Source organism: Chelonia mydas, chromosome 7, assembly GCF_015237465.2.
Source record: "Chelonia mydas isolate rCheMyd1 chromosome 7, rCheMyd1.pri.v2, whole genome shotgun sequence".
Classification (NCBI taxonomy): Eukaryota; Metazoa; Chordata; order Testudines; family Cheloniidae; genus Chelonia; species Chelonia mydas.
The window spans coordinates 41690920-41710882 of record NC_057853.1 but is presented as its reverse complement, the minus strand read 5'-3'; the positions used below and the strand labels follow the sequence as shown (position 1 = coordinate 41710882).

Genomic DNA, 19963 nt, shown 5'->3' with positions numbered 1-19963 from the left:
TTGTGTCAGGATGTCCAGCAAATCAAGTAGTAATAAGGTACATACAGCATCAGCTCAAAAACCTCCTGCATCGTTCCCCAGGCATGCATTCTTGTTGCTGTAGACTTGAAAGACAGAGCAACAGGATTGGTTTTTGCTTAAGCTATCGAACAAGAAACTGTTCAAAAACAGACACCACAGAAGGATCCAACCCTCCTGGCTAACAAGAAATACATATCTATCAATCTACAGTGTGCAGAATGATTAACACTGAAGAGGAGGAAGCAGAAGCAAAACCATTATTTGGCATAGGCATGCAAGTGTGAGCAGTGCAATCTAATGTAAGCATGTGGCATTAATAGAAGAACATCCTCTGGAAAAGCCTACTTGGGGCTGCCCATATAAGTCTCTGTTTGGTATCTGCCTTCTATTGATACTGGCTTAACCTCTAAAGTAGGCACAGTGCCAACCTAACAAAGGGGCATGAGTGTTGGCAGACAAATGACCATGTACTGTACAAACATAAAACATGGGTTTGATTTTTAATTGCATGATTCCCAGCCAGAAATATGGTCTTCATTTGCCAGTCTGTCTTGCATGTCCATGCCTATGGCGAAGGGAGCATGCCTGGACCATGACAACACTGAATGGCATTCTCTTTAGAAATTCGATAGAATTGCAGAATCAGCCAAGTTTCTGCCTCTAGTAAACTGGGACTGGCATCCAACTAAGCTTTGAGAAAGGTGATAACACAATGAAAGATCCCTCCTCAGTTTTGGCTTTTCAAAGGAAGCTGCCACTAAAGTGACTATCATTTATTTTTGTAGCTGTGGAAAATGAAGCAGTTATTTATAAAAATACACATATCAGATGCACCTCAGCTTACCTGGTTGGTGGTATCCTGCCTGACTGCAAGGAGTTAAATCAAAGGAGGCTGTTAGAGAAACAGGAAATGAAATAATGACAGAATATCAAAAGGGCCTTTACGAAACAATGGGAGGAGCTCCAACTTGGAGAATGTCGCTGCCTGGCTCCACCCAGGCTGGCAAGGTTTACTCTTCCAAGCCTGAGCCCAGGATCGAAAGGCACACTAAACCATCAAAGGACCCCAGCCCTAGAAATGCACCAGGGGTGGGATGGGGAATTTTGAGTGAGTTGCTGGGGCTGCCCAGAAATGTCAGTCAGCGCTGGCAAGGATGCAAGCAGACAAAGACAAACTGTAGCAAGCAGGCTGTCTCTTTCAACCCAGAAGTGTAGGTAACTGGGCTGAAGGAAACTTACAAAAGTTTGCCAGGAAAGATTGTGGTATAGGAAGACCCATGCATATACTCCTGATTTGTTTTAACCCTTTGCTTTGCATGCTGTATACTTTTGCATGAATGAATGAATAAATGGTTTTATTCTTAAGAAACTGTTTTTGAGCCACAATGATCAGTCACTGTCACAGGCTCTTGAAGAAAACTGGTTTCAGGTTTCACACACAGTTGGGCCTCTCATGTTATCATGGTTGGTAAACTGAGGGGCTGCAACCCAGAAACCCAGCCTTAGAGCGATAGGACTGCTTGTGATTCCATTCAGGGAGGGATGACGATAGCAAAACCTGTCACTTGAGAGGGACTAAAGAGAGTCTGAAGCACAGCTCACCCTGTAATCATGACAGAAGGATTGCTGAGTTTTCCTGCAAAACACATGGCCAGCATAAATGGCAAGAAACCCTGTCCTGCCCATGGAAGGGCCACAAGACACTGGTGCTATGTTTGAATCTTTCAAGTTAGTTTTATTTTTGAAGCAACAGCAGTGTCACTACTACATTACTACGGTCACAGAGAAGCTTAATTGTGCTATCTGACAATCAGTGGAATATGCCAATAATATGTTAAATAAAAACCACTTGCCTGTAGTATGGGCATCTTATTAATTAAGTCATTCTTAATCAGTCATTTTAAGAACAATTTATAATAACTCAAGCAAATCCTACATCTTAAATAAAAAGATTTATTATGTTGTAGAATGGACGTATAACGAGAGAGTCGGGGGTGGGGAGGGCGGGAGAGAAGACTTAGACACTAATTGGGGAACCTCCAAAGAAACCCCAAAGCATGCAAAAGTTAAAATTCTTACCGACACCACTACCTTTAGGATCTGCTAGCATCATGAGAACAAGACTATTACAGAGAAAATATAGGGTTTGCAGAGGTCATTGTATTGCAAAATTTGTTTCCATTCAGAACTAAAATAGGAGGAAGGAAACAGACATGAACCAAAATGTCAAATTTTCTCAAATAAAGTTTGAGCAAAAATTCACATCATTTATATTTTAAAAAAAAAAAAAAACAACAACATTTCACCCTACTAGAAACAGTAGTTTGGAGAAACTAGATTTTGTTATATCAGCAGATATATACATGTAATGAACAAACTAAAGCAGTTCTGGGAAGACAGCTTACATACTGGGTAGTAAGAGAACTCCTAAGTTTATGGATATCATATTAGAAATGCACATCACCTGAGCACATGAAAAAGATGATTATGAGAGGGGGGGGTCTATAAAGCACCCATTCCATTTGGTGTGTGGCCTCCAGTGAACCAGATATTTTCTAGTTAATATTTGAACCAGGGCTAGCCAAACTGGGTCAATATTCATGTTATTAGCTGATATGAGAGCTAGGCAGACCAACTTGAGCACACCAAGAGCCAGAGTGGTGAGCCAACTCGACACCTCTCTGCATTGTTTAAAAAAGGAGGCTACAATCCTATCATTTTGTTAGGCCTGTAGTATTTCAGGACGCATACAAACATGACCATATGATGAAGTAATATTATGATCCAACAGGAAACTAGGGGGAGTTGTGACATGGTGGCCTGTCAGTGTGGACCAGCTAACATGACTGAGAAAGTCATAGCTTTGTGTGAGGGGACATCAGGCTTGAAAAAAATGCAAGGAGGAAACTTCCTCCACAAATATTCATGCAGGAGGCAAAATGTGCAACCCCTTTAAGAGAGAACTCTAGAGGCTGAAGTGTGTACCCACGTCCATAGAATTTGAATCAAGAATGCACTTGGGTTCAGGGAAGTCACTGTGCTTGAACCCCGTTTGCTCAGACCATAGGCTCAGTAGTAATTCCACAGGGAAAAAAAGAGAGATTCACTCTGAATGAGGCTTAGGAAAACAGCCTTCATCCCAGAAAGCTCTTCGAAAGAAGCTATGTTTTCCCCTATCAGCAATATATCATGGCGCCTCAGAACTAAAGCCCTGTGCCATGCTTTCCTGCCTTCTCTCTCCATCTGCACTTCTCAGTTTCTCTCAAACAGATCACAAGCACTTCTCAATTTCTCTCAAACAGATCCACCAACATAACTTAAGGTCCTAACTTCAGCAAAATACGCAAATATTTTTAGTAATACCCATGCAACTCCATTGAATTCACACAGAAGTTCTCTGTGTTAAAAAAGGTCACTATAAGGAGTGGGATTCCCAATTTAAGGGATTGGGGCGTGTGTTAGATCATTTGGCCCACAAGGAACAAAAAGCTGCAGCTACCATCTTGGTGAAAAACCATTATAACTAGCAAAACATTACTCTTCCAGTGACTATCAGTGGAAAAGGCACATATGTATTAAATTTAGTCTTGATACATATAAACATTTTATTATCTTTCTAAATACACATGGATTAGAAACATAAGCAAATAAATGTAAAAACAGAAATGTGTGTCTTCATGTGCAGTTGGAGCCAATCTGGCACATGGCTGGCACAAAATATATGCCACAGAACACAAAGCACGACACTACTTCAGAATACTTTGAACCAAAAACAAAAACAAAACAAAAAAACCCCACAACAACACACACAATCTCTCTCCCAGCAATATTCTTAAAACCTCACTGCACAGACTTGCCAAGTCTCCTTTATTTGGAATGAAACCCACTAGTTGGCAGCAATTTAGTGCAATTTTAAGCTGGCTCAGACCTAAAGTGAAAAGATTAATGGGATATTTGAAATCTCACTCCTATTTTCCTCAGATCTCACTTATGCAAAAGCTCTGATGTTGGTTGCTGAGTTCCTTAAGACATAATCTTCACAATGTGCCAAAGTAAACAAACAGATTTAAGCAGCAAGTCCATTTAAAAAGAGTTTATTTAGGAAGCACACATATCATTAAAGAGAGCTTATTTCTTATCTGACGCCAAGCACTTACAGGGCAATCCTTCAGGGGTGTTCTGTATGCAGTGTAAGGTTAATTATGTTTGCAGCAGTTATTGTGGATGTTCTCTGCTCCTATTAAAAGCCTGAAAGTTCAGTTACTGTTTCTTGGCTTGGGGACTAGGGAACAACTGGAGACAGTTAGAAAAACTTACCTTTAAGCCAAAAATTTATAAACAATGGCCTTCAAAATTTAGCTTGCATTTTGGTGGCTATAAAGGGGGCAGTCAGAGTGCCAAGCTTTCAGAGCTGTATCGTTTTGAGGCTGCAGCTGCATCCCACAAAAAAAGGAGGCTAGGTCTCAGAGTCCCACCCACTGAGAAGATCCTTTTTTAGATTTGCAGCCGCATCCCTTCTTGACGGCTACCACAGGAAAAGTAGTAGTATTCCTATCAGAACAGACACAGATTTGTGATTTTCTCAGTCTCACTTGTGATACCTTTCAGAAGGTCAAACAGCCACAGAGCTCAGCAAAACATAAAAAAACAGTAAGAGAACTTTGAGTAAGATGGTCACCGACCACACAGAAGAATAGAGAAGTTACATATTTCCTGTAAACTGGTCTGTGTTAAAAAACCTTCTGAACATTTGTCCAGTCTCACAATAGATATTTTGTTTTCAGTTCCCCTCTTCATGACTTCATCCAACCAACGATCCATAAGCAAAAGGGCTGAAACACCATGAGAACATGTGCTTTCAGATCATTTTCTGACCAGTTTTTCAACTCCAAAGCTTAGGAGAAGCATAAAGACTCTGTCTCCAAACACCATATAACCATTTCATCATTTGAGGTTTGTCCATCGCTAATTATTTTGCTTGTAATCAGGGACATGTTTGTGCAGGATGCTGGCCCTCAGCTCCACATGCAGGAGGAGAGGATGTGTAAGCAAATGGAGACTGAAATTGCTGAGAAAAGAGCGTGGGTGGATTTTTGACTCCACTTAGACTGAATCTAGCTTTCATGTAATTTGTCTACTTAGAGTGTTCCTCTTTTCCAGTCTCTGCATTCAGATCATGTTTACTACTTACCCATAACCTTCATTAGTATGACTTGTAAAGCCATCAGATGAACAAATAGATACTTTCAGCGAAGTATAGGTAGTAACTAGTAATGGGTTGGTATTTTATGAGCATGACCAGTACATCTATTTTAAGGTCAGTTCTTCGCTTATGATAAACAGATCCTCTCCAATGCATCATCAAGGATCTACAACCTATCCTGAAGGATGACCCATCACTCTCACAAATCTTGGGAGACAGGCCAGTCCTTGCCTACAGACAGCCCCCCAACCTGAAGCAAATACTCACCAGCAACCACACACCACACAACAGAACCACTAACCCAGGAACCTATCCTTGCAACAAAGCCCGTGGCCAACTGTGTCCACATATCTATTCAGGGGACACCATCATAGGGCCTAATCACATCAGCCTACACTATCAGAGGCTCGTTCACCTGCACATCTACCAATGTGATATATGCCATCATGTGCCAGCAATGCCCCTCTGCCATGTACATTGGTCAAACTGGACAGTCTCTACGTAAAAGAATAAATGGACACAAATCAGATGTCAAGAATTATAACATTCATAAACCAGTCGGAAAACACTTCAATCTCTCTGGTCACTCAATTACAGACCTAAAGGTCGCAATATTACAACAAAAAGACTTCAAAAACAGACTCCAACGAGAGACTGCTGAATTGGAATTAATTCGCAAACTGGATACAATTAACTTAGGCTTGAATAGAGACTGGGAGTGGATGGGTCATTACACAAAGTAAAACTATTTCCCCATGTTTATTTCCCCCATGTTTATGTTCTGTGTGTATATAAATCTCCTCACTGTATTTTCCACTGAATGCATCCGATGAAGTGAGCTGTAGCTCACGAAAGCTTATGCTCAAATAAACTGGTTAGTCTCTAAGGTGCCACTAGTACTCCTTTTCTTTTTCTGTTTGAATAGTTCATTGTTGACTAAAAGCCATACTAACTGTTAGATTAAAATTAGGGGGCTAAACTTAGAAGAGATTCAAAAGAATCAAAGCTGCTTTAGCACATGAACCCTGCCACGCATATCACTGTGTAATGTGCACCAATTTAGGCTGTGTCTATACTACGAGCTAGGGATGTGATTCCCCTGCTCACATAGACACACTCACACTAGCTCAATGAAAACTAGGGCAAGTATAAATAGCAGTGTAGCTGCAGTAGCATGGGTGGTGGCAAGCCGAGTACGTACTGACCTGAAATCAGTGAGTACGTACTTGGCATGGCTAAGCCATGCCTCAACTACCACTACCCATGCTATCACAGCTACGTTGGTGTTTATACTGATGCTAGCTCTCAACGAGCTGGTGTGAGTATGTGTACACAAGCGGGGGAATTGTACCTCTATCTCATAGTGTAGACATCGCCATAGACTCTCCTTGGAATGTGGCCCCAAAATGTTGTTTAATGAAATCCATTTGGGCTGGAAGTTATGAGAAGTGGCTCAATAGATTGATAGTATATCCTGGGTTTGGCAAGAACCAGGTTTCATGGGCATTTCTGGTACTTCCTGGGTTTGGTTGAAAGCCTGGAGCAAAAAACTTTTCCTGCAGCATTTCTGCCTCCTGTCTAAAGCAAGGAAGTGCAGAGATTAATAAAATAGTTTACATTAATGTAACGTTTTTCCAGCCAGAATAAGGCCTATCACTGGGTCACATCATGCCATTCATTTTTAAAGGAGAACTTCTCAAATTACTCCAAGTTGTGCCCCCTATTTATGCAGAATATGTCTCAGGTGAAAATCAACGCCTATTTAACAGTATTCAGCAACACTCCACAACAACTTATGACAAGTGAAGAATCTCACATCCATCTGGAAATCAGGGGGAAACTTAGGGTAACCAAGTTTTTACCTGCTGGGTCTCCCAGAGTCATCACCTCAGGCCTTTTGATCAATGCCATGGAATCAATGGCCACAAAGGTGTCGGAGTTTGGATTTCAAAGTTACTTGAAGGATGGCAACTTCAGTATCATAGTGTCATTTAATACCTTACTGCATTGGTTTAGGGCTGACTCAGAAGAAAGGTGGCCATTTACTGAATCATCAGCAACATTTCCTGCAGTAGGTGTACTCTGGAGGCCACAAGTATTCATCGTACTGACCCCTGCTTATCTTGTGGATTCTGTCAGGACCACAGCTAAAAAGCTGACTGGAAACTTGTGATCCTCAAAAAAGGTTGCAGCTTGATTCAAGTTGATTCTTTTATCTGAAACCAGTTTACTCATTTCTACCAGCAAGAAATCAATTATTTTAGATGTGAATTATGTTTTAGTTATGCCACATAACATTATAATGTGCACTACCCCATGAATTATGTCCTGCTATTTCCTTTTTGCCATTGCCACCACCACAAGAACTTACCTTGGAATCACAAACTTTCAGTGCCAGTTATATTGTGATCCCACTCCTGTTTGTTTTGACTCTTAAGATGTATTTTAGCTTGTAAGTGCTCTTTAAAAATATAGAACAGGCAATATTTTCCATAAAACTGATTCAGCTAGCTCCTTTTGGCACAGGCATTTCGGTACCTTCTCTTCAATCTTTTTTCCTCATATATCCATCCTTTCGCTATGCTGGAAAGAAGGGTAGGGTAAATACAAAACAGTGTTGTCAACTATGTTAACAGATTGGCTTCTGGGTATATGTATTTTTTCTGATTGCTTCCCACATTGCTCCATAGGCTGCTTTCTGAAATGACCGCTCTGGCTTTCACAGGCTTCTTTTGGCATTTAATGCTTCTGTGCCTGCAGCCAGTAAGATTTCACTATTTTGAGTTTAATTTTATTTGCCTCTAATCTGACCCTCATGCTCTGTGTGGTTTAACTATAACCACAGTTACAAATGAGAGAAATTCAGACAAACCAATCTCTCCAAGCAATCAATAGACAAACATCTTGAAGACCTCTCCAGCCACCTGGAGTACTGTCCAAATACTCCACAAGAGCAGAGGTCAATGACAGCTATTCTATCATGGCATTTCATAGCATAACTTGGCCAGATAGTGATCTCATGTTTTACAGTACTGTATGATTCTTCAGCATCTCTGGAAGCTGCTTTCTATGAATTTGTAGTGCTGCAAGCCTTTTCAATGTCACTGCCTTTGTCACAGCATTATGTGCTATGGCACCTAGCTCAGCCACAGTACACTCCTTAGTTTCTGTTCATTATTGCTCAGAGGCAAGTTGGCACTACAACAGTTTATTTTTAGGATTCATTGCCCTAGGTTCACATGTCACTTAAAATCCATGAAGTTAATGCCTTCAAACCTACCATAATGTGGCTATGAACAAAGAATGCCTGATTTCTAGGCTTTGATTTATAATTACAACCACCTCCATCAGTTCCCTAAAGAAACAGGATATTTTCATTAATATTAAAATATAACAGACACGATACAAAAGGAACTATGTGGCCATCCTGAGACAACACAGTATTCTGAGCTATGAAATTACACAGAAGAAGACATGGTCTCTGCTCCAAACGGCTTACAGTCTAAGAATGCTAAATTCCTCCCAGAAGCTTTTGAGCATCCTCAATTCCCTTCTGCTTCAATGGGAGTTCAGGGCTTACTACTCTGCAGTATCAGGCACAAAAACAAAACAACTCAGTTCAGGTCTACACCTGGGTCATGGTTACAGGGTGAGCTGCACTTTAGACTCCTTTGCAATCGCTCTCAAGTACACCACGCAGGTGACAAGCTTCACTTCCTTCACCTTTTTCAAGAGTGAAATCCTGCAGTCCAACCACTCTTAGGGTATGGCGATGCTATAACCAAAGATGTGTCTACAGAATGCGTATGCATACCCAAGCTAATTTTGATCTAGCTAGCGTTCACTACAACAGTTGTGAACCAGCAGCAGCATGGGCTGCAGCACAGGCTAGCTACTCAAGTGCATAATCCTGGGTCCCAGGTGAGGATTTACAGTCTGAACTACACAGCATCACTGCTGTTATTTTAACTAGCTAAATTTAAACTCTCTCTGGTATATCTACATGTGCCGCAGTCAAACATTTGATTGCTGCACAGACATACCCTACGGGCTTGTTCACATGCTGAGTTACTGCGCAGTAAACCAGGGTATGAATCTAGCTTGTCATGCAGTATTAACATGCTATGTGGACACTACAGTGCAGTGAAAAGTCCCAGAGTATGGCTTGGCATACTGCGATTTGAAGCAGCAATATGCCAAGTCACAGTCTGGGACATCCACTGTGCGGTAGCAGTGATAACACAGATGTTAGTCTGTGGCAAGCTGGTGCGCTTTAGATTCACTCTCTGGCTTACCGTACAGTCACCTGCCATATAGACAAGCCCTTAGACCAGCCCTCTGGCTTGCAGCCCCCCCAATTTACCAACTGCGGCTCCTCTAGCAGGTACAACTGGGACTGGCCCCTGCAGGAGGCTTCCCTTCAGGAGATGTGACCAGTGGCTGATTAAAGTGACTCAAAACAGCTTTCAGAACCAACACAGTGTCTATTCACTGAAAGGTACATAACCAGTGGAGAAAAAGTGGGTTAAAACAAATGACCTCAACCCCTGGATCTTAGCTACACCTTACCCTTTCCTTCCAAGTTTGAGTAATTCCACTTAGCCCAGGCACCCTTACTTCTGGGCCAAGAGGGACAGACAGTTCTGTTGCAGTTTGTTTCTCTCTACGGTTCTCTTGCAGCATCTTCCCCTGAGCAGACATTTTTAATTCTTTAGGGTTCCTTTGATCTGAGGGCCCCAGCCCTGACAAAACAAGTCTGTTACCTGCTAGCATATAGGCATTTTTACCCTAAGAACCCCGGAAGTATTTTCTGCAGAGCTATCTCATCTCTAGTCAGTGTTTTGTTTCCCAACAGCCCCCTAATTAAATTCAACCAGTCCAATCACATATTCTAATAACCCAATATCACCATGCATCAACTATTTTAATACCTAGATCATGTCTTCCTGAAACTATTACAAATTAACCCCATGTTTTCCACCACATGGGTGCTAGTGCATTAAGACTTCCAGGGCAAGCACAGTTAGCAAAATCAAAATATGCAGCATGAGGTAGTTAGTAATTTCTCTTTGAATGCGAGTTATTTATTATGACATACAGAAGCAGTTTGAAGGCATAATTTGCATTTCCCAGTAAAATGTCACAAAGCAGAAGCTAATAACGTTCTTACTGGAACTGAGTATTACTAAGACTTGAAGTAACATAACATGTTCTCCCCCACCCAGGAGTCAACTACTACATATTATAAAATGGGTGCATTTATATTTATCTTACTGATGTTACAGTTTAAAGCCAAGGCTTTATAACAGAACTTTATAAAGGTGCAATGGAAGTACACTGTATACATGCAATTTCTGATTCTATTATGTGCTTCATTGTATGATAGTCAGCACTTCCAGGCAGCCATTTCAAGCTCTATCAGGTAGTAAGGGTTATCACTAAAATAACCTAAGCTGATAACACATATCTTCACCTTTTAAAATTATTTATATTAAAAAGCCTAATATAAGCTCCTAGAAGCTCCAGTTCAGATCAGGATCCCATTGTATTAGGCACTGTAAAAAAATGCAACAATCATGAAGCCCAGAGATGTGTAACTTAAACGCGAAGTCCTAGGCATCTTCCTATTAAGTCTAAGTCCAAAGATGGCACTGAGTGATGGGAGAGCTTCAGAAGTCCAGTTCAGTGAACTAAAAAATTCAAATGCTCTCTTTCTAACTACATATGAAATATATACATTTCTTAGGCTTGCAAAACTGGCTTGAAAATCTGATGCACAAAGCCAGAGTCACATCTTATGTTAAGGGTATATTTGAAGTTTGTAACAGATTCATAGAATATATAAGCATATTAGGGAATGATTAGTGTGTGTTAAGCATGGTTAAACCTATCAATAGGTATTATAAATGTTTAAGGTGCTTATAACCAGGGCTTATAAGCAAGCAATTAATTTGTTGACATAAATCTATGACAATAGACTAACCATTTATTAAAATATTATTTATGAACCCTTTATAAACTATTTATGAATGTACTCAATATGAAATGTGACCCCTTTGAGATTTGTGGTGTTTCCGGCTCTGATCATGTTAGGGACATCCCCCCCAACAATCTCAATTTGATACCTCTGCTTCCAGCCTCCAGGGGGACTCAAAGGCAAACAGATAAAGCAATGTTAACCAAGCTTGTTCAAATCTCAAATGAGATTTGGTTGTGTTATGAATAACTATTTGCAATAGATCTTATTTTACTTCATATCATTTCTCCATCTTTATCCTGAAAATAGCACAACTGCCCCCAGTGAAACTACAGAGTAACTCCACTGAAGTAAATGAAATTACACTTATATAAAACAGATGAACACAGATTTGGACCCTATACTTTGAAGTTTAACTTTCTTTTACTGTGTTCTTGATTATTTGTATTGTATTAGTGTCCAACAGATCAGATCCCCACTGTTTGATGCATTGTAAGTATTAAAGACTGTAACTGCTAATCCAGAAGGACAATTTAGGTTTCCTCTCCTTCACTACGCTGCACCACTCGCACTTCTGTCAAGCCTTACTAAAAAGTACTCAGGCCTTGTGCATGTTCCTACTGCACATATCTAACGCTACACACTTCAAAGCCCACCTATTTCCAAAAGCAAACAGGTGCAGTGGGAAGATGTGAAAAGTATACCTAATTGGCTATCAGGTTGAAGAGTGTACTCGGAGAAGAGCACACTAAGTAGCGTGATCTAGTGGCTCTCACAGGCAGCAGATGGTGAAATATTCTGAGCAGATGAGTAAGTGACAAGCTTTCAAGTTGTTAGCATGTCTCATGTGAAAATCATACATAATCCATGAAACTAGCCTTACAGTTCTAATGTTTAAATCACCAGATGACTGGTTTCTCTTCAGGCCCACACAATCTATTATTTTGGTGTGTTGCCTTTTCCCTAGGGGACAGAGTATCCAAAGCATGGCAGCATACCACAGCAATACACATTTCACAGAAATAGCTGGTCAGGATTATATACCTCCTATCAACATAATGAAACTCGCCTGTGTCATTTACACTATAACAAAATACACAAAGTTAAGTAAATTAATTATTCAATTAAAAGACATTGATTTTAATATATTTCATAGTAACATACACAAGACAAGACAACTCAGCATCTAAAATAACCCTAAATAGATAACAAAACACTTTAAAAAAAACTTGCATGTCACTCATTTCCAACACATATTGTGTTGTAGGAATCTTTAGGGGTCACAGATAGTTTGTTTCCTCAATATTATGACTTGGTATGTGACCCTTTTCCTCCAACCACACTTCTTTTGCCTCTTGACTCTCATAATTCATTTGCTGACAAAAATGCTCCAGACTGGGGTGCTGGAGTCTCCTGTTGCCCTACCTGTACTTGTTCTCACAAATCAGTGAAACTGTGGCAAACATTTGAAATAATCTCTGGGAACCAAGCTCACTTTGCAGAATAGGCCTCCTGATTTAATTTGTATAAATATTTTGGGATACATCATGTGTCCTTAGCTGCTGTCTTCCTCCATTTTCATGGTTCTGTATAGGACAAGTCTAGTTACATTTTCTCCTACAACCTTTCCCTTCACATTTTACGGAATCCTCAGTTTCCTCCCCTTTTCCCAATTGTTATCTACTGCCCTCAGGAGCCCTCTTTGAATCCGCTAAATTAATCTCTTGTGTTATTGCCTACAAAAAAAAAAAAAAAAAAAAAAAAAGGGACAACCATTTGGTATCTAGTTTGCTGACCCCACTACCTATCATGCTGAAAAGTACAGTCTCTTAGTTTTCTTGTGCTCCCCTGTCTACTTACCTGTTGTCTCCTGTCTTATGCCTGCATTGTAAGGCCTTTGGAGCAGGGACAGTCTTTTCTTTATATGTTTGTACAATGCTTAGCACAGAGAGGCTCTGGTCTATGACAGGGGCTCCTAGGCACTACCATAACACAACTGGAACATTGCTGATGCCCTTCTTCCAGAATTTTCTGGACAGATGCATTCCAAAAATAATTACTTCTCATTTACAAATCCTTGTTCCTCTCTTCACAAATTTTAGTGAAGGGAACTGACACTCTGAGGCACATGTAGAGGTAGAGCAGGGAAGATGTTGCTCCTGCCACATCCCTCCCTAGGTTTCCAGACCAGCAAATGAAAGTGCCACCGCACCCCGTTCCTCTTCAATATGGGCCTCAGGTGATGTGAAGAGACTTTAGGAGGAGATACTTCTCTCCCCTTTACTATAGATGGAGGAAAAGATTTAGCAAGGTATTCTTCCTGGACCCTCCACTGGAGGTCAGCGTGAAGGAATGGACCCAGCCAGAAATGGCCATTCTCAATAACAGGGTGAAAGTATCTATCTGGATCACCATTTTTACATTGACCTAAAAAAAGACCTTTATCAACTCAAAGGACCAGATCCATCTACTGTGTAAGCCTGTTGAATTCAAAGGAGCTACTCTGAATGAAATGGCCCAGTGTCCATATTTTGTCCGCAGTTCTTCAGTAAAACCACAAAGATCTAACATACTCTTCATGTCAGCTGCACAGCAGAGATTCATCTCTCATATAGAAAGTGATGAAAGGTCTGATATGGTATAGTCACATACTGTACTCTATGACCATGCCATTTTGAGATTCGGGAATAGCTAACTGCATTTTCTCCAGAGGATCAAGGGGCCACCCCATGGAGAGTAGAGGGGGCAACATTTCAAAATAAAGTGCATCATGGTTCAATAGAAAACCACATCAGAAAAAGCCATTTGTACAAAAGGAGTAAGATAGACAATAAGAAGGGGGATTATGCAAGCTCTTGCCCTAGCAGGTTTTCACCTACTCACTAACAGCTGCACATGTTTCATGTGATTATTTACTTTGGTATGCAATAAAAGTAGTTACCATAGCAACTTCTACATCACATGATGACTGTGCTACCTCTCAGATTCAGAGCACCTTTTTAATAGAAACACATTTACCAATATGCCATGTGAATTTTCTGATTCTGTTTGCCCCCTTAAAACACCCTCAGTCATCTTAAAATAGTTTTGTCCGGTTTTAAATGCAACTGAAAAATGTTACCTCATTTTCAAGGTGCAAAATGTACACTATACAACTGAACTGTATAAGCCTGTTGCATTTCACAGGAGATAGACTAGATAGAAAAAAAGTCAGTCATTTCAGGGACAGTCAACATCAGCCAATAAGCAACAGAGCAGATGAAAGAATGTTTGCCAAAAAGAAGCCTCTTGCACTGTCAGAGAGATACAGCAACTGAATGGCATGTTGAAAGGGGACAAGTTTTGTTTCCATGGTGATTGAATTTAGAGCATCCATTCCATCAGACATTGTTAAGTAAAAAACTACTTTCTCTTGTTCACTCAGTAGGCTGGATCATATATGGTAAAAACAAACATACATACATTTAATTGGTGTTCACCTCTCCCATTTTGACATGTAAGGCTCCTTTCTTTGTAGATCAAGCAGGAAGAAGACAAAAAGGTACAGCTACAAACTTGGAACCTGATCCTGCAACCTTACTTCATATGATTAGCACTATTTTAAAGTCATTCAGGATTTCTAACAATTAAGCTCATCCTTTTGCCCAAGGTACATGCGTATTTTAAAGACAATTAACTAAAAAAAAAATAGACCAATAAAGCATAAGCTCTTCTGAGCTTTCTTTATTCATCAGTAATCAATACTAACCCCTTCACCCATTTATACCTTTCCTAGCCCAACACTTTTAGAAAAGCTGGGAAAACGAATGTCTTGCAGTGTGCTCTAGGTTATGGCAAACCAAGGGGAAAGTATGACCCTCAACATATACACCTGACAAATATCCCCCTTCCTGGTTAAGCACCAGATTCTAATCTCTTTTATGTTAATGTAAATTGGTAATAGCATCACTGAAATCAATGAAGTTACTATCGATTTAGACTACTGCAACTAAAATCACAATCTGGCCCACTTCTAGAAGGCTGTTAGCTTAAGTACCTCAGCTGATCTCAACTGGCATGGTACCACATGAGGAAGGAGGCTGTCCAAGGCCACAAGGATTTGAACCATTGAACCATTGCTCAGCCACCTTGTCTGTGTCATATGTAATGGAGATAGAGAACACATTTTATCTTATCCGAACACAGCTGAAGAGACTACTAATGACCTCTTATGCTATTGAATAGAAGGGGCAACAAAAATGGAGCCCTGCATGAAAGATCTTTCAAGGTAGATGAGAAATTGCCCCAAACTATCCTCTGATATTTCTCAGAAAGAAAAGGATTAAAGTGCAATTTCATATATTCCTAGATCAGCCAACACAGTCAACAGTTTGCATCCTGCACGAGTTTCATAATTTTTTGCAACAAAACTACAGATTTCACTTGCAAAGGGTGACATTTGTTTTCAGGCAAAATTCAAGGGGACAATGACAGCTGTTTCACATTTTGAGGCGGCATTAATGCTGGTGGTGAAATGCCTTTTACCAACAGTTCCCAACATCCAATCACATAGACCTTGTCTATATGAGTGAAAATGGAACCCATACTTCAACATCAGCGCCAGACAGGACTCCAGCATTTCTGCACTGCAGGGTTAGATGGCAATGGTAAAAATGCTTGAGGCTACTGCAATTTTTTATACCATAGCGCTATCACCAAGGGAGCTTAATCGAGTGCGATATTTTTGCCACTGAATAGAAGGACCAGTTGAGTATCTGATTTTTTATTAAAGTTACTCCTGAGGGCATTCTGCGCTGAAAAATTAAAAATTATGCACACAATATTTTAAAATTCTGCAAGTTTTATTCATCAATAAATAAATGCAGAGGCCCCAGCATAGCAGTGGGGAGCACAGGCCACGGACTGTACGAACGTGGGAGATCACCCGGCAGCCTCCCCACACCCCAACCTTTGGACACTGACTCATTGGTGAGGCTGCATCTGACCCTAACACAGCATAAGGCATGGGCCTGTCCCGGAAACACCCTGGGGCCCTGCCCCTCTGCACCAGGCACACCAGGCATGGGGCAGGCAGGCTCAACCAGGCAGGATCCAAGTATGGAGGGGCTCAGTGTTAGGGGATCCGGGTATGGGGTGAGAGGATTCTGGGTGCAGGCAGCTCAGTGGGGGTCTAGGTGTGGGGGGATCTGGATGCACAGAGGCTTATGGGAGTGGTTTCAGGTGCAGGGGCAATGGGACTCTGAAGGGGCTTCCAGGTGAAAGTGGCTGGAACTCAGCAGAGGGGTCTGGGTGTGGGGGTCACAGCGGGGCGGTCTGCATGCTGGGGTCGGGATCTGGATGCAGCTAGTTGGGATCAGTGGCATGGGGGTCTGGATGTGGGGGCTTGAGTGCAGGGAGCTCAGTGGGGGTGGTTTGGGTGCAAGGGTGGGGGGTCCAGAGGTAGGGGTCTGGATGCAGGCAGGCTCCAGATGCAGGGGTTGAGGGTTAGTGGGGTGGGGTTCGTTATGGAGGGCTAGGGGGGTATGGGTGTGCATTGGAGTAGGGATGCCATCCCCGTGAAGGTTTGCCCAAATTTGCTCAAGTTTACACATGCTCAGTGGAGACCTCTTAAAATTTATTAACAGCTAAAATCTCCTAAGATCCCAACCTTACTAAATGTATCTGAGTTTCTTAACTCCTAGGGCTGACCAGACTTCACATGAGCCATCCTCAGAGAGCGTGTTCCCTCTAGCCCAAGGCTACAGAAGCAAAGCTGGAATTTGCCTCTTATAGCTGCTCGAGGCCATGGTCAGGCATGACACTAGAATGAGAGCAAGAAGCCTGGCTTTCCTACGCTCTCAATGACTCTCTCTCCCCCCCCACCCCATCCCACCCCCCGCGCTGGAATTCATGCACATAGAGAAGGAAGCCATCTGATTCAAATGCAGAAAGGACAAGCTGGAACGAGAGGGGGGAAAGAGATTAGGACAAGGAGACTGGGATCTGGGGATGGGAGGAAAGGCTGGGACTGGTTGGATAAGGAGACCAGCTCAGGAACTAATGGTAGACAACAGAGACTGAGGGAGGAAAGCAAGATCCGACGCAGAGCTCCGGTGCAGCAGGAAAAGTGGAGCTGTCTGGGCAAAGAGAATGGGAGAAACAGCCAGGGAATGGAGAGACTGAGATTGGATAAGAGAGGGAGACTGGGAACCAGTGAGGTGGGGGAAGACAGATCAGACAAGGAGCTAGGAAGGTGGACCTGGACTGGCTGGGCAAGGAAATTGGAACTGGGTGGGGTGGGAGAGGTTAAGAGCATGGGTCAGAGGGGAGAAGAGAGAGATTGAGATTTGACAGTGAGCCCAGATGGGGAGAGGAGACTGGGATAAGAAGCCTGAGGAGCAGAGCTTGGAACTGATTATGCAAGGAGAATAGGACTTGGACTAGGAGCCAGGGGTGGGAAAGAGATTGGACTGGGACAGGCATAAGTTGGAGGGGACAAGTCAAAAGGATCTATGCATACTAGAATACATTCCCCACCAAAGCCTGAAATGTAACCCAAGTTTCCTGAGTCTAATCATCATTCATCTACTGACAGAAAATATCTGTGAAACTCATGAGCAAATTGTGTCTCCTGCTCCTCTGGTGCTGGTCTACACAGAGGATGAAAACCTGCTACTATCACTTACTCCATTAAGTGGCTGAGATCTTTGTAGTGGATCTAGAAGTTCCAACCCTGTTGATGAACCGTATGGATGTCAATATAATGCCACATGATGGAATTTGTTTTTTTTGTTTTGTTTTAAAAACCTAGGAAGTTGTACACAAATACTAAGACATTAAGGTTGCAAAGTGACACACTCAAAAGTGAAGGGCAACCTCAGATCAGCCCCCTTGTGTGTATGCATTATGATGCAGTGTTTAATTACATGATCACATATTGTATTTTCCACAGGACCCTGTCTCATTCTGTGCACAGGATGGACAGTTCTCACTGAATTAACAGCTATTCAGTGTTTTGGTTTACCCTCATTGTTCAGTGTGTAGCCTCATCTCTTATTTACTGTATATATTCAGACCCTGCTCTGAAGACATAATTATTAAAATTTCAGCAGAGGCTTTTCTATTATGCTCATCACAACAGTATGTCAGTGCTTCACAAAACTCAGTTAATTTACCTTTACAACACCGCCATGAAATGTGCGGTTATTATCCTCATTTTACAGTTCAGGGGTGGAGGCACAGAGAGGGACGTAAAAAGTGTCCATTAATTTTGGGTGCCTAATTTGAGACACCTAGGACATGTTTTTTTAAGAGTACTTAGCATTATATAGCACTTTATATGTTCAAAGCACAGCTCCCATTGATTCATTTGCAGCTGGTAGTACTCAGCACTTCGGCAAATCAGACCCCAGAGACTTAATAGGGAAGCTAGAAAATGAGGAATACACAATTAGTGACCATCAGTGAAAAGTTGGGTTTAAGTGATTTACCTAGCATCACATAGGAATTCTGTGACAGAAGCCCAGAGAGAATAGCATTCAACTGCCTTAACTATTAAACCACTGTTTCACTTTCTGCAGTCCTGTGCCTCATTTACTGCACATCTTCCAACATCTGCAACAAATGATGCAGGGGTCCTACAAACAACAGCCTCCTTCATGAAATAACCCTGATTCATCCTCAGAGCAGTGTCCATCCTGTGCAATGGATGAAGTGGGGGTACTGCGGAAAAAAATAGAATACTAGAATTCTATCTCCAGCTCTGCCACTGACCCACTTTGTCAAATTAGATAGGCACAGAAAGCCAAAGTCACTTAAATTCACCTATCTGTAAAGTAAGAATAATCATATTTATCCTTCCTAAAGTGCATTGAAGTTCATAGAAGAAAAGTGCTATAGAAGATCTAAATATTATTATAACATGCCACTTCTCAGACAGAAACCTTATAAATTAATTGATTGCTTATCTGAGGCCAAATCAGTTTGCCTGAAAACTGCTGGTATATTTAACGTGGTCATAAAGTGTGAGTAGGTGTGTTGCTTGTGTAATTTTGAAGTTTTTATATGCTGTGTGATTTATACAGTGCTGCATAATTACAATACTTATTAAATGCCAGTAAGACGTTTAAACAGGAAAGTGATATTAAACTGAACACGTAGAAGTTGCCTGTAATGTAGCATTAATATGGTAAGTCCATGAAGAGTATCATTGAATTGCATCATATCCACATACGAATGTCAGATTATGGAAGGCACTGGCAGTTTTCAAATCACATGTTTGATCTTGCAATCCCTAGGCAGGCAAAACTCCCGCTGAAATTAGTGATTTTTGCCTGTGAGATCTGAGAGGATCAGACCCATGGGTAAAGTTCAATGAAGTATATAAACATCACTCTACTTGGCAGGTGAGTTGAGGCACAAATAATTTTACCCATAACTTTTAAGTGTTCCCATTTTTATTTGGATATTGTAATTCTCTAACGTATAACTGTTTCTTCATTTGTTTATACAGACACCCAGTTCTAGCCAACCTGAAATTTTTAACCAACAGTACAAGAATCAGCAAGACTCCAATCCTGGGACTAGAGTTTATTTCACTGTTAGAAACTTTTACAAATAACTTTAATAATCATTATTTAGCTGCCTATATTACTTCTATTCATAACTACCTAGGGAGGCTGATAATATTTACAGAGGCTAGATTCTGCGACCCTTACTCATCCTGAGTAGCAGGTTACAGTGAGTAGTTCACTCGTATACAAAGTCCAACTGAGCAAGAAAGC

General features: G+C 41.3%; 1 long non-coding RNA gene across 2 annotated transcripts in view; it reads right to left on the bottom strand.

Moving 5' to 3' along the window:
* LOC122466699 overlaps positions 1–19963 on the bottom strand; it is a 133757-nt gene that overhangs the window by 79084 nt on the left and 34710 nt on the right. The window lies entirely within an intron of this gene.